A 16,838-nucleotide genomic window follows, 5' to 3' on the forward strand; every position below is an offset into this window, starting at 1 on the left:
GGACAGGAATGGGGGAAATAAATACAGTAGAAGAAGAATGGGTAGCTTTGAGGGATGAAGTAGTGAAGGCAGCAGAGGATCAAGTAGGTAAAAAGACGAGATCTAGTAGAAATCCTTGGGTAACAGAAGAAATATTGAATTTAATTGATGAAAGGAGAAAATATAAAAATGCAGTAAGTGAAACAGGCAAAACGGAATACAAACGTCTCAAAAATGAGATCGACAGGAAGTGCAAAATGGCTAAGCAGGGATGGCTAGAGGACAAATGTAAGGATGTAGAGGCCAATCTCACTAGGGGTAAGATAGATACCGCCTACAGGAAAATTAGAGAGACCTTTGGAGATACGAGAACGACTTGTATGAATATCAAGAGCTCAGATGGAAACCCAGTTCTAAGCAAAGAAGGGAAAGCAGAAAGGTGGAAGGAGTATATAGAGGGTCTATACAAGGGCGATGTACTTGAGGACAATATTATGGAAATGGAAGAGGATGTAGATGAAGATGAAATGGGAGATATGATACTGCGTGAAGAGTTTGACAGAGCACTGAAAGACCTGAGTCGAAACAAGGCCCCCGGAGTAGACAATATTCCATTGGAACTACTGACGGCCGTGGGAGAGCCAGTCCTGACAAAACTCTACCATCTGGTGAGCAAGATGTATGAAACAGGCGAAATACCCTCAGACTTCAAGAAGAATATAATAATTCCAATCCCAAAGAAAGCAGGTGTTGACAGATGTGAAAATTACCGAACTATCAGCTTAATAAGTCACAGCTGCAAAATACTAACACGAATTCTTTACAGACGAATGGAAAAACTAGTAGAAGCCAACCTCGGGGAAGATCAGTTTGGATTCCGTAGAAACACTGGAACACGTGAGGCAATACTGACCTTACGACTTATCTTAGAAGAAAGATTAAGGAAAGGCAAACCTACGTTTCTAGCATTTGTAGACGTAGAGAAAGCTTTTGACAATGTTGACTGGAATACTCTCTTTCAAATTCTAAAGGTGGCAGGGATAAAATACAGGGAGCGAAAGGCTATTTACAATTTGTACAGAAACCAGATGGCAGTTATAAGAGTCGAGGGGCATGAAAGGGAAGCAGTGGTTGGGAAGGGAGTAAGACAGGGTTGTAGCCTCTCCCCGATGTTGTTCAATCTGTATATTGAGCAAGCAGTAAAGGAAACAAAAGAAAAATTCGGAGTAGGTATTAAAATTCATGGAGAAGAAATAAAAACTTTGAGGTTCGCCGATGACATTGTAATTCTGTCAGAGACAGCAAAGGACTTGGAAGAGCAGTTGAATGGAATGGACAGTGTCTTGAAAGGAGGATATAAGATGAACATCAACAAAAGCAAAACAAGGATAATGGAATGTAGTCGAATTAAGTCGGGTGATGCTGAGGGAATTAGATTAGGAAATGAGGCACTTAAAGTAGTAAAGCAGTTTTGCTATTTGGGGAGCAAAATAACTGATGATGGTCGAAGTAGAGAGGATATAAAATGTAGGCTGGCAATGGCAAGGAAAGCGTTTCTGAAGAAGAGAAATTTGTTAACATCCAGTATTGATTTAAGTGTCAGGAAGTCATTTCTGAAAGTATTCGTATGGAGTGTAGCCATGTATGGAAGTGAAACATGGACGATAAATAGTTTAGACAAGAAGAGAATAGAAGCTTTCGAAATGTGGTGCTACAGAAGAATGCTGAAGATTAGATGGGTAGATCACATAACTAATGAGGAAGTATTGAATAGGATTGGGGAGAAGAGAAGTTTGTGGCACAACTTGACCAGAAGAAGGGATCGGTTGGTTGGACATGTTCTGAGGCATCAAGGGATCACCAATTTAGTATTGGAGGGCAGCGTGGAGGGTAAAAATCGTAGAGGGAGACCAAGAGATGAATACACTAAGCAGATTCAGAAGGATGTAGGTTGCAGTAGGTACTGGGAGATGAAAAAGCTTGCACAGGATAGAGTAGCATGGAGAGCTGCATCAAACCAGTCTCAGGACTGAAGACCACAACAACAACAACGTGTGAGAAGAGACCGCAGTATGTGGTAGAGTGGGAGTCAGCCTCTATGGTACTCTTCACATTGATTCGCAAAGAATTATACCACGAACTACTGTTACATCGGTATGTGATTTTTATTCTACTTCCGGTGTCGAATGGGGTATATATTTCAATAAAGTGTGGTAACATGACAACGTTCAATTGGCTGAACAGCGAGGGCGTGCAGAAAAATAATGCCTCTGAATTTTTAAAGTGAAACATTTTAACGCTTTTCATATTAAAAAAACGTTATTAACATTCTAGATTTTTATTCTTCGGGTATACATATTTATTTCTCAACATAGGTACCCTACCGAAGGAACGTTTGTCCCACTAAGATACTGTCACTGTGAATGTTTAACTTTGTTGACGGAGGCACGACATCACTTCTGATTGCAGAGCTTCATCAATATCAAAGTGAAGTCCTCGAAGTTGTTCTTTCGGTTTTGGAAACCGATGAAGATTGGATGGGGCCAAGTTGGGACTGTATGAAGGACGATCGACTACAGTGAACCCAAGGTATCGGACGGTTGCAGATGTCGCAGAGCTCGTGTGAGATCTGGCAATGTCATGATGACGGAGAGGGTGCTGCATGTGTGGACGAATTCTTCAGAATCAAAACTCGATTACAACACGTTGTTTCTCTCGCACCGACATAGCTATGTTACCCACTTTCATGTTACACGCTACAATTAGGAGCCCTCTAGCCGAAAGCGGCAAATATGTATGCATGAAAAAAAAATATTTAGAATCTTAATAGACTTTATTTCATTTAAGAACCTATAAGATTTTTCTCATAGAAAAATCGGAAGCAATACTTTTCAGCACTCCCTCGTAGTAAAATTCGTGATGAACCTCACTGAAACAAGCGTAAAGAGTGCAGAGGAATTACCTTACATTCGTTATCTCTGATTTGGCGAAGGAGAAGGCAATTGAAAAATAAATTATGCAAACTGAAGCAGCAGTAGTGGGGGAGAAAGGAAAGGAAAGGGAAGGTACTATTGATGTTAGCTGCATCAGACTTCGAGTGGCATCAACGACGACAAGCGAAAACATGTGCCCAACGTGTATTCGAACCCGGGATCTCCTGCTTAGTAGGCAGCTGCGCTACCCATTACCCCACCCGGACACTGTGTTCAGCGCCACCGCGTAGACTTTCACCGTACGCCTCTCGGCCAACCCACATTACCGCCTAACACCGCCTACCCATTGTCCTCGTCTGTGGTCGCTACTTAGAGTTTCCCGCAGGAGGCGGGACGTAATTGTGCATCCGCACCGAATGTAGTGGATCCATTGCCCATCGAGGCGAATCAATTATATGAATGCGTGATGTCTGCTCTTTCGCTCAGACACCACACATTGATATCACTGAAAAATAAATGGTATCTTAATTAAAGGTGGAAAGTTCCTATTTACTCAGTCTGTTGTGTAAATTATCAGATGGGCCAACCTTAGCATACTTTGTGGGTTACACTTGACTCCCCCAACAGCTACATTTAACTGCTAACTGAATTTTAGAGCTGACAACGTACAAATATATAAGAACCCTATGTGTTCAATACTCATTAACTAAAGTCCTTACAATGTGCATTGATATTTAGTTTACTACGCATCAGTACTGCTTGATGTGAGACACAGATTATATCACACATTCACTTCAAACGGAATTTAAAATATATTGATTACTGGGACTGCATCAGAGGCAGAAACTATTTCCAAAGTTAAAATGAAAGCCATTCTTAATCAAATTGTGTATCGTCTTGAGTGAGCTCATGAAGATTGATTCTGCTATTTCCATTCCTACGAAGCGTTCATCGATATCATTAAGAAGAAAAACGTCAGGGATGTAGAACGATCCAGAGTATACATTAAAAATACAAAAGATATTTAATTTGCACATCGTATTACCAATGAGCTGTCACGATAGCACTTAATGCTGTAATGCTTATGCCAGGGAAATTCATCCAAGTAATTTAGAAACGAAATAGTTGTTCTGAGAAATAAAAAGCAGTTGCTTCCTCATTTATTCCAAATAGCTCCTGCTTTTGCTTGAAGTGTACATGTTTATATTGGCATTTTTCAAGGAGAACATTTAACTATATAACTGAATGCGGAGTCTTGTTTACAAGAAGTTACAACACGTCATGCAGCTTTCTGACGGACGCTTCTACTTGCCATGTGGTCAACACATCTTTTCAGTAAAGATATTCAGAGAAAATGGTCAAAGAATTGCAAACGTGGTATCTTTTTAAATTTCTTGTGAACAGGTTAGGATTCAAAATTCCTTGCTTTGTGTTAGAGGAGAGAAATTTAATTTATTTGCACCAGAGTACAAAACTTGACTCTGAACTACAGGTAATGTGGCAAAATGTACATGAAAATTATTCTTGAGTCTTTTACTGTGATTGTGTTGATAATAGTTCGTCTGAAGCAGATTTTTGTTGTCAGCAACAGAAGTCGTTTAGGGGTAAATGTACTGGAAAGTGATTATTAGATTTGCTAGATTCTCAAAAAATACTCTCACTGCTCACCTGTGCTGAATTAACATTGTCTAGTAAGAGCAAGGAGTTATTTTATGCGGAACATTAACCTCCGAGCGACGTTCGCGCATTCCCGCGTCCGCAGATTCCACACGCGCGGGTCGTCGGCCGCGAACACACCTGGCCACACGAAATAGAAGTCGGTCTTATCTATCTGTTGGGAGGGGGGGGGGGAGAAGGGGGAGATGTCAACACCAGCCATAGTTCGTATGCGCCGCGCTGAGTCGGTAGGCTGTGGTGCGTTAACTGCTAGAGTGTATGTTTTTGTAGCGTTATGAATAAAGTTACGTAGTAGTAACTGGACTGTGACTATGAGTCTGATGATCTGCTTGCTCTGATGACTTGATGACACTACAGATCCCCACAGCTCGTCCTGGACCAGGTACACTACAATAAAAATATTTTTGATCATCTAGGGACAAGGGTTGTGGTGAGAAAACGTGACATTATTCGACAACGACCGAGATTATTATGGAAAATATAGTTTCTAGGGTCTCTAGACTTACTGGTGACAGTGAAGACGACGTTTCACAACTACAGTTGGATGTACTCTGGAGCAATGGCTGTCTGATGACCATACATCTCCCCCCCCCCCTCCCTTCTTCTCCCCCGCCCCCCCACCCAAACCGCTCAGATCCCTTACATTAATAAGAAAAGAGAGAATGGAAACATGAAAAGTAAGTTCCCTTTTGTCTTTACGTCAGTTCAGTGAGAGACATTGTAATGGGTGTTTGGGAGATGTGGTGTTACATAAAGACGCTGAAAATGTAAGGGACTGGTGAAATAAGAAATAAGAAAGTTCTCCGCAGAATCGCGAAGGAATATCACTGTGGAAGAGAATGATTGGGAAAAGGGGAAGATGATAGATCCTTCAAAGTCACAGACAATTATCGCGCAAGAGTGAACTATAGAGGTTGAAGGATGTTAGATGCAAACGATGCAGTGAGATGAAGTGGTTGTCACAGGAGAGTAAATCGTGGGAAACCACATCAGAAGAGGCAGAAGGCTGTTGGGGAAACAATGTTTTGAGTACGCGTTCTATACAGTCGAGAATATAACGTTTCCTACAAACTCACTTCTCGACCACGTGGAGACATCCTCAGTAGGCTAACGGAACATTAGAAATGTATACGCAAGACCGAGGTGGAATTCAAACCGGTGGAGGCCGCTTTCCAGGCAGTGATGAAACAGGAAAATTCAATGACGCAGCCTCGGGAGGGGGGGAAGAAGAGACAGAGCTTAACGTCTCACCTCCGAGGCACGTATCTCATTAGCTCACTTACTTAAAACGCTTCTTATGGTTTCTGAATGTTTTGAAAATTTGGTAGCTGCTGAATTTCGAGGCAGTTTCATCTCCCTCCGGCCAGACTGAGTGAAGAAATACGACTGGCAGATAAGAGCTCAGAACCACATCTGCATCTGTACTTTGCACTCTAAACTGCGTGGCAGAGTGTAGTTGCCACTGTACCACTCTAAAAGCTTCGTCCCAATCCATTCACGGAGAGGGCGGCAGGATGATTACTTAAATGTGTCACTGCGTGCACTGAATAATGTCATCTTGTCTTCGCAGTCTCTAAGGGAACGATACGTCTCCGGTTGTACTACATATCTACGTTCCGCAGTGCTGCTTCTTCAAACGTTATAAGTAGACCTTCGAGGTATAAGAGATTTGTGAGAAAAGTAGTAAGACTGATTTTTATCTACCGAAACTTTTATTTCTTTTAAACAACAATTTTGTCCTCTTCAAAGCAGTTCCCTCCGGTAGCTATACACCGGTGGAGTCGTTGTTCTGGTCCCGGCGGAGGTTCGACTCCTCCCTCGGGCATGGGTGTGCGTGTTTGTCCTTAGGATAATTTGGGTTAAGTAGTGTGTAAGCTTAGGGACTGATGACCTTAGCAGTTAAGTCTCATAAGATTTCACACACATTTGAACATTTTTTGAGTCGTTGTTCCCAGTCTTGGCAGCAGCGCTGAAAGGCCTGTCAGGGCCTTTAATATGTCGATCACATCCTTTGAATGTTCTCCCGAGTAACAAAATGACATTCTCTTAAGATATTTTTCAATTCCGGGAAAAGAAAATAAATCAAAAGGACTCATAACAGGTGAAGAGGAGAGCTGCAGAACAACAGGAATGCGTCTGAGGTAAAAAATTCAGTGATGGAAGTGGACATGTGACAAGGGACGTTGTTATTCATGGTGCATCATCCAGTTTTTCTGCAGTGTCCAGTCTCACTCCACTCACGCTTTTCCTAGGTCTTTCAAGACCACTTTTGTAAAACACACAATCTGTCCTGGAGGAACAAAATCGGTCTTATCTCTCAACAGCACGCACACAATCGACGATTTCGACGATTTTTGAAGTTGAAGGTCTTCCTGAGAGAGGTTCATCTTCAACGTGTTCTCGGCCCTCCAAAATTGAGTCGTGCCAGTGAAAAACTTGTGCTTTTGATAAGGAATATTTCACATAGGCGTGTTTCAACTTTTGAAAGGTCGCACCCGCAGATTCCCTAAGTTTAACACAGAACTTGATTGCATAACATTGCTCTAAATTTCAGTGTTCCATTTGCGCAAAACACAGCAAAAACACAACTTCAGTAATGACACTCTCAAAAATCGCGTGATTGCCGTACGAAGCTGAAACTCGGACTAGGCAGCATTTGGAAAGGATGAACACACCGTTCTACACACGTAGAACAACACAACGTTGCCAGATCGCTCGCAGTGTTGTCTGCCTCATTACTTTACTCAGATAACTCATAGTTGGCGATTATCTTCGTCGGCTCAGGTTTTTCAGCATCTCCGTGACACTTGACACTGTCAAACATGTACCCCAGTATGTTAATCTTCATATTATACGTTCAATAGACCCTCATAGTGCAGCATAGTGTCCGCCCCGATAGCTGAGTGGTCAGGGTGTAGGGTTGCCGTCCTTCCTACCTGCCCGGGTTCGATTCCCGGTTGGGTCGGGGATTTTGTCCGCTCAGGGACTGGGTGTTGTGCTGTCTTCATCATCATTTCATCCCCATCCGGCGCGCAGGTTGCCCAATGTGGCGGCGAATTAAATAAGACCTGCACCAAGGCGGCCAGACCTGCCCTGCAAGGGGCCTCCTGGCCAATGACGCCAAACTCTCATATGCATTTCCAGCAATATTCTAGGCTGGGCCTATCGAGTGTTTTGTAAGCAGCCTCGTTTGTAAACTGATATCCTAGTAATAAATCGAAATCTGTGAATTGATTTACCTAAGATTGGGCCCATGTAAACATTCCATATCCCTACAGGTTGTTGCACCCAGGTATTTCTGTGAATTTATTGACTGCGACTTACTAATGTTATAGTCCTACGCTTAAACTCTTTTTGTTTTGTTAAGTATATAATTTAATATTTCTAAACATTTTAAGCGAGTTGCCAATTCAAACTTCCTGGCAAATTAAAACTGTGTGCCGGACCGAGACTCGAACTCGGGACCTTTGCGTTTCGCGGGCAAGTGCTCTACCAACCGAGCTACCCAAGGACTCACACCCCGTCCTCACAGCTCTACTTCTGCCAGTATCTCATCTCCTACCTTCCAAACTTTACAGAAGCTCTCCTGCGAACCAAGCAGACCTAGCACTCCAGAAAAATAGGATATTGCGGAGACATGGCTTAGCCACAGCCTGGGGGATGTTTCCAGAATGAGATTTTCACTCTGCAGCGGAGTGTGCGCTGATATGAAACTTCATGGCAGATTAAGAGGAGATGAGATATTGGCAGAGGTAGAGCTGTGAGGACGGGGCGTGAGTCGTGCTGGGGTGGCTCAGTTGGTAGAGCAGTTGCCCGCGAAAGGCAATGGTCCCGAGTTCGAATCTCGGTCCGGCACACAGTGTTAATCTGCCAGGGAGTTTCATATCAGCGCACACTCCACTGCAGAGTGAAAATCTCATTCTGAGTTGCCAATTTTTTATCAATTTTGATGTAGATCATAAGGCCAAGCCAAAATTACTCACGACAGCCTGAAACCTTTACGGATATAATATGTGTTATCTTGAACGTTTACTGTGCTGTGCACTTGCTAATGATTTTTTCGAACTCAGTACCTTAATTAGCCGAAGACATTTCGCCAAACCAGAAGGAGCTTTCCCGGAGAATCTTTCGCACTACAGAAGAACCAGACGGTGGGGAACATGAGTTCTGTGACGGCCGGAACTCGGCTCCATCCACCAGGTTCGTCGTTTAAAAGCGCACATAACGAGCGCACACTCACTCACCCGCACACACACACACACACACACACACACACACACACACACACGGGTGCACGCACACACACACAGACGGGTGCACGCACACACAGACAGACACGGGCGCACGTAGATATCCTTCAGCTTCCAGGAAGGACAGGCGGTGTATTCTGTTTTATGGCGTAAACAGAGCGGGCAACAGAAGCCGCTCTTTATTCGTGTCACTGTTTGTGTGTGCAGGCGTCTGAAGACGCGCCAGCGATGAGGGACGGCGCGCCCGGCAGCTGCGGCCCACGACGAAGCCCAGGCGCAGCCCAGCACAGCACAGCACGCCCACCCTGCTGTCCGCACTCACGCATCCTGTTCACGTACGTGTCTCTTCCTGAAGATTTAATTACGACAAGCGTCGAAACGTCACTGAAGTCATGTCCCAGAGTATACAGACAAGGAAGGTTGGAGCCTAACGCCTTATCGACATCGTGGTCAAGACGAAGCCCAGGCATAACACAGCGCACACAATGGCAAAGAGTTGCCGGCTCGACGTCCACCCTCTGAGAGGCTGCATCGTGCGCACCTTCATACCTCTTCCTGATGATGACATGACAACATGTATCGAAACGTCATTAAGATGGTTCCGAGAGTTTTCACGTAAGAAAGATTACAGTTTAGCGCGTTGTCGACATCATGATCATCATATACTAAGCCCAGGCACAGCACAAACCAGCATTGATGCCCATTTTCCTGCGCTGTGCAGCCTGGTCACCTCCGTGCCGCTTCTTGAAGGTGAAGTGACGACATTTTGCGGAACATCAGGAAAAATGGCTCAGAAAATATTTAAAGGAAGAAGGTTGGAGATTAAACCCTTGACGACGTCATGGTCATCAGAACTAAGCCCGGGACACAGTTCTATACTCCGTAAGCCAACTTACGGTGTGTGACGGAGAGTGCTTCGTATACCATTGGCACTTCCTCTTTTATCTGTTCCAGTCGCCAATGGTTCGCGATAGGAACGATTGCTGATACGCCTCCGTGTGAGTTCGGATCTCTCTGGTTTCACTTTCGTGGTGTTTTCGTAAGATATATGTAGGAAGAAACAATATATTGGTTGACATCCAGGAACGCTCGCTCACGGAACTTTAAAGTACACTACGCTGCGATGCAGAAAGCCTCTCTTGGTGCGTCTACTGCTGGAATTGGCTGTGTATCTTCACGATGCTTTTCCAATTACTAAATGAAACCGTAACAAAACGCGTTGCTCTTGTTTTTATCTTCTCCATTTCCCCTTTTTCTCTATCAGCCCTCTACAGATCCCAGCATGACGACTAATATTCAAGTACTGGGCGAAGGAGGTTTTTGTAAGCTACTACCTTTATAGGTGGGCTGTATTTCTTAAGATTCTTTCTGTCAATCTCAGTCTGTCACCTGCGTTACCTACTATTAGTTTTATGCCACTTTAAATCGCTCAGTTAGCATACTCCTAGATATTCCATGGATGTGACTCCTTCCAGTGATGGTTCTGCAATTGTGTATTTATACAACGATTGGTCTTTCAATCTACTCCCGCCCAGTACGTTTATGTGCAGGGTCAACTGCCAATACCTGCACCAGGCGTCGACACTATGCAGCTCTTCCAGCTTTTAGTAGTTATTTCTCAGCGTTGAGAATTCTTTGCACAAAACATCATCATCCGCCTATAACATTCCCGTGAGGTATGCCCATAGTTTTCTTTTTTCCGTTGAGAATGACATGCAGTGTACGGCTCGCTAGAGACCTTCAGTCTAATCACACAGCTGGTCTAAAATCATACACTCGTATTTTGCTCCTTTGCCTGCAGTGCGCCGGCCGCTGTGGCACAGCGGTTATACGCGCTTCAGTCCGAAACCACGCTGCTGCTACGGTCGCAGGTTCGAATCCTGCCTCGGGCATGGATGTGTGTGATGTCCTTAGGTTAGTTAGGTTTATGTAGTTCTAAGTTCTAGGGGACTGATGACCTCAGAAGTTAAGTCCAATAGTGCTCAGAGTCATTTTGAGCCAGCAGTGCCGAACTGTATCGAACACCTTCCGGATGTCAGGCGACACTGAGTCAACCTGGACGCCGGTATCTGCTGCTTTCTGGGTCTAGTGGACGAATAGAACGACTTGGTTTTCACATGATCCTTATTTTCGCCGACCGATGCGGCCGAGTGGTTCTAGGCGCTTCAGTCTGGAACCGCGCGACCGCTACGGTCACAGGTTCGAATCCTGCCTCGGGCATGGATGTGTGACGTCCTTTGGTTAGTTAAGTTTAAGTAGTTCTAAGTTCTAGGGGACAGATGACCTCAGACGTTCAGTCGCATAGTGCTAAGAGCCGTTTGAACCATTCTGAACCTTGTTTTCGGAAACCGCGTTTATTCGTACAGAGGAGATTTTCGGATTCCAGGATGTCATAATAAAGTCTAAGACAAAAAAAGAAATGGCATACTACGAAGGAATTATCCTAATGCGACGGAAATCGGTAGCTGTGATGTACATGTACAGACAAACAAATGATTAGAATTTTAGAATAATTGGATAAATTATTCAGTAGGAAGACCTTCACAAATTTTGGAAGTCAACAACGTGTTGGTACAGCTTTGGCCCTTATACAAACAGTTATTCAGCTTACCATTGATTGACAGAGTTGTAGGATGTCCTCCTAAGGGATATCGTGCTAAATTCTGTCTAATTGGCGCTCTGGACTGTCAAAATCCTGAGTTGATTGGAGGACGCTGTCCGTTATGCTCCTTACTTTCTCAGTTTTGGAGACATTCGGCGACCTTGGTGGCCAAGGTGGGGTTTGGCATGTACGAAGACAGTTAGCAGAAACTATCGCCGTGTGCGGGCGGGCATTACCTTGCTGTAACGTAATCCCATAATGGCTTGACGTGAAGGGCCACAAGAAGGGACGTAGCATATTGTTGACGCACCGCTGTACAGTGAGGGTGTCGCGGATGACAACCAAACGAGTCCAGCTGTCAAGAGAAACGGCACCCCAGACCATCACTCCTGGCTGTCGAGTCGTATGGCGGGCGACAGTCAGCTTGCTGTGCCTCGAGACACGACTTGGTTGTTCATAGGGGCTCAGTTCAAAGCAAGAGTCATTACTGAAGACAATTCTACTGCAAGCAGGAAAAACTTTTACAATGGTTTCTGGACAGTGTTTCGAACTTCGCTTACCAAGAACACGAGTCTAAAGAACTTTTCGAAGACATAATGGCGCTATAAGGATTTGTAAATGGAAGGACATAATATTTTCCACCATAGATGTTTTACATATTCACCTTGATTTGAAGATCCGTGCTGAGCTGAGTTTCCAAGGTTTCCGAAAATCATCCTAGAAGGAGGTGGAATCTTTCTTAACAAGAATCCATCATCATCAAAAAATGGTTCAAATGGCTCTGAGGACTATGGGACTTAACATCTGAGGTCATCAGTCCCCTATGACTTAGAACTACTTAAACCTAACTAACCTAAGGACATCACACACATCCATGCCCGAGGCAGGATTGGAACCTGTGACGGAGCAGTCGCGCGATACCGGACTGAAGCGCCTAGAACCGCTCGGCCATCGAAGCCGGCCTTAAAGACTCTCAAGTGTGTTTTTGTTTCTTATCTGGTATTTAACAGGACTGTATTGACCTTGATATATAATATTGCTCCTGTTTTTATTCCCAAAGAACTTTATAAGTCAGTTTTCTCTGCTACTTCTTTCACTACTTTTATTGGTTTGCTGCTGTTGCAAAATCCTCTGCCATTAACGCTGTATTACTTGCAATGCTAAAAGGACTCTTTGTCTCTATGGTCATTATTGTTTTCCCAGCGTCACGAGCTCAAGTATCTGTATCTGTCGACAGGAATCAAAAAGAAATTGTGGACCCTGGTTTGAATGAAATGAGTGTGGAAGACATGGTGTTTCTCAGAAATTTAATTCACTTCAAACAGCCAAAATTCTGTTAACGATGCTATGCAGACTTAACACATATCACTTGCCCACTAAAACTACACTCGATTACGTCCTTATAAAGCAATTACGTCTATGTGAATGAGTTATACAGAACTGCAACCAGTCACTTTTATTTTTGAATAATAATGCTTTATTCCATGAACCGGTTTTCGAACCTTTTCAGATTCATCATCAGATGGTTTCGGGAGGATCCGGGAAGTTGCATGATTACTGGTAGTAGCATAATGCTGGGTGCTGGTTCTATGGCAGAAAGATGGGTCACATATCGACAGATAAGCTATAGTCATGGCGATACATCTTTCTGCCATAGAACCAGCACCCAGCATTATGCTACTACCAGTAATGATGTAACTTCCCGGATCCTCCCGAAACCATCTGAAGATGAACCTGAAAAGGTTCGAGAACCGGTTCATGGAATAAAGCATTATTATTCAAAAATAAAAGTGACTGGTTGCAGTTCTTTATAACTTATTTACATTCAATATACAGTCACGGTTCTAAAATATCCGTAATGGATAAGCATAATTACGTCTATGTCTTTTATGAATCCAGAATTACAGTATTAAGATTTTATTTACTTGGGATATTTATGGAGCGGATTCCTTTGTGTTACAGACGTAGACAGCCTGCGTGTAAACTTAACAGATTCTCTGTTTCATACATTTCTTTAATAAAAGTGCTAATCCAGTAGCGTGTGCAGGAGAACTTCGGGCAACTGTGGAAAGTAGTGGGGAGGTACTGGCAGAATTGAAGCTGTCAAGGTGTGTCGTACATGGAAAGCTCAGTCAGTAAGAGCACTGTCCAGGAATGGCAAGGTTTCAGTCTGAGTGTCGGCCCGACAAATAACTTTAATCAGTCACAATGTTACATGAAGCACTATTGACTGCTAAGAGTTAAACAGATGGTTTTTGTATTTGTCTGCGTATTAGCCAAAATAAAATCCATCCACATCATAGATGACTGGAAATGCATATACTGTACAAACACAGCAAATTTAGAAGATCAAAATCATAGCTTCAATCATAGAAGTTTGAAATTATCTGGACTCTGTGGCATTACTATTGAAGTGAAGCTACAGTAATAAATGAGTGTGTACACACGTGTAGATTAGTTTAGATTAGATTAGATTAATACTTGTTCCATAGGTCATGATTACGACACTTCGTAATGATATGAAACTTGTCAGGTTAATAAAAGATGTCTGTACAAGATATTACATTACACAAAATATTGCATGACACTAATGTTTAAGTGTTCTCCCCCCCTCCCCCCCCCTTAATTTATATCTAAAAATTCAGCCAATGAGTAGAAGGAGTTGTCATCTAGAAATTCTTTTAATTTATTTTTAAGTGTTAGTTGGTTATCTGTCAGGCTTTTGATGCTGTTTGGTAGGTGACCAAAGACTTTTGTGGCAGCATAATTTATCCCTTTCTGTGCCAAAGTCAGATTTAATCCTGCATAGTGAAGATCATCCTTTCTCCAGGTGTTATAGCTATGCACACTGCTATTACTTTTGAACTGGGTTGGATTATCAACAACAAATTTCATAAGTGAATTACATACTGTGAGGTTACTGTGAGGATCCCTAGATCCTTAAATAGATGTCTGCAGGATGACCGTGGGTGGACTCCAGCAGTTATTCTGATTACACGTTTTTGAGCAATGAATAGTTTTCTACTCAACGATGAATTACCCCAGAATATGATGCCATACGAAAGCAGTGAATGAAAGTAGGCCCAGTAAGCTAATTTACTGAGATTCTTATCACCAAAATTTGCAATAAACCTAATAGCATACGTAGCTGAACTCAGACGTTTCAGCAGACCATCAATGTGTTGCTTCCAGTTAAACACAGCTCCCTGCATGACATTTGGTTGTCTGCAGGACTACAGGGTGTAGTGCACCATTTTCTTGAGGCACTGACGGCGACCGTAACTTCTTTCGGTATTTGAATAGCAAATCACTCGCGACTTTGCTCCGGCAGGCGCGGTGACACGGGCCCACCCCCTGGCAGTTTAAGGCGAGGCGTGGGCGGCAGCGGCGGGGCTTCTTATTCTGGCGGGCCCTCAGCCCCAGGGCGCTTCAACCCTCTGTCCTGTCTGGCAGTTCCGCTGCGATTCGAGAGGGTGGCGCCCTGGAGTGGGGAAAGAGTACAGAAAGGACGGCCGACATCCCAGGCCTTGTTTCGCGTCGAGCAACTTGGCGCCTCGGCCACTTGTAGAAAACTCTGCCCCGCACTCTTTCAAAGTGGACCTGCCTCCGCGAATGGCAACCCCAGGCCAAAAGTTGCCGAAGAGTGCTTCCAGAAGGAAATGTACCTTTGCGTCTTCATCGAGGACGGGTTGTAGTATCTCGCGAGCCACTTTATTGCTGCTTAGTGTGGGTGTAAGACGCTGGCTACATAAACTACTACGATACTGTGACGTGCAAACGTGATACCTGAGAAAATGTAACAAAACAGTGAAATGGGCGTCTGCTGCCATCACCTTCCATTCTGTGTGTTAATAAGTCTGTGCGCATCAAAAATGGTTCAAATGGCTCTGAGCACTATGGGACTTAACATCTGTGGCCATCAGTCCCCTAGAACTTAGAACTTTAACTAACCTAAGGACATCACACACATCCATGCCCGAGGCAGGATTCGAACCTGCGACCGTAGCAGTCGTGCGGTTCCAGACTGAGCGTCTGAACCGCTAGACCACCGTGGCCGGCCTGTGCGCAACGATAAGCACTTAACTGTCTCACAGAAGATACACTGATCAGCCAGAACATTATGACCACCGACCTACTGTCTATATTAAACCTGTTCAGGCAATAGCAACGTCATCTGGCAAGGAATGGGTGCTAGTAAGACACAAGCATGACGCATGTACACTCATGCTCATAAATTAAGGATAATGCTGATATATAGTGAAACAACGCTCTAGTGGGCGGTTTTCGGGTTTAAATCACCTCCGGGTACGGCCATGTGGTGCATTTGACCTGCGGTCGTCGTACGGTGGCGCTGGCAGCAATACACATACGCGGAGGTGTGTTGGTGCATGTCAGAGTATGGTGCAGCGATAAGTGTGCAGACGTTTTCAGTGATAATGGTGACTGTGTGTTGAAAATGGTTCAAAGAACACATATTGCTGACGTTATGAGGGGTAGAATACTAGGGCAGCTGGAGGCTGGTCAAACACAGCAGGTCGTAGAACGGGCCCTCCGTGTGCCGCAAAGTGTGATCTCAAGATTATGGCAACAATTCCAGCAGGAAGGAAAACGTGCCCAGGCGCTACAGTACGGGACTTCCACAGTGTACAACACCACAACAAGACTGATATCTCACCATCAGTACCCGCAGACGGCTGTAGAATACTGCAGGTAGCCTTGCTCGAGACCTTACCGCAGCCACTGGAACAGCTGTCTCCAGACACACAGTCTACAGACGACTGAACGGATATGGTTTATTCTTCCGGATACCTGCAAGGTGCATTGCACTGAGCCCTGGTCACAGGTGAGCCCCTAAAGTCTGGTATCAAGAACACAGTTCATGGTCATTGGAACAGTGGTCCCAACTTATGTTCACGGACGAGTCCAGCTATAATCTGAGCAGTGAATCTCTCCGGGTTTTCATTTGGCGTGAATCAGGAACCAGATACTAACCTCTTAATGTCCTCGAAAGGGACCTGTATGGAGGTCGTGGTTTGATGGTGTGGGGTGGGATTATGATTGGTGCACGTACACCCCTGCATGTCTTTGACAGAGGAACTTTAACAGGTCGGGTGTATCGGGTCGTCATTTTGCACCAGTATGTCCCCTGAAAGGGGTGCAGTGGGTCTCCTCCAGATGGATGATAACGCACAGCCCCACCGAGCCGCCAGCGTGGAGGAGTACCTTGAAACAGAAGATATCAGGCGAATGGAGTGGCCTGCCTGTTCTCCAGACCTAAACCCCATCGAGCACGTCTGGGATGCTCTCGGTCGACTATCGCTGCACGTCTTCAAACCCCTAGGACACTTCAGGAGGTCCAACAGGCACTGATGCAAGAATGGGAGGCTATACTCCAGC

The 16,838-nt window shown here is 44.4% G+C and overlaps 1 non-coding gene across 1 annotated transcript; it reads left to right on the forward strand.

The window, feature by feature from the left end:
* The first annotated feature begins 8,370 nt into the window (after positions 1–8,370).
* Trnas-cga lies at positions 8,371–8,445 on the forward strand. Its single transcript has one exon. It is a non-coding gene; the product is annotated as a tRNA-Ser (tRNA).
* The last annotated feature ends 8,393 nt before the right edge of the window (positions 8,446–16,838 follow it).

Source organism: Schistocerca americana, chromosome 3, assembly GCF_021461395.2.
Source record: "Schistocerca americana isolate TAMUIC-IGC-003095 chromosome 3, iqSchAmer2.1, whole genome shotgun sequence".
In the NCBI taxonomy this organism is placed as follows: Eukaryota; Metazoa; Arthropoda; class Insecta; order Orthoptera; family Acrididae; genus Schistocerca; species Schistocerca americana.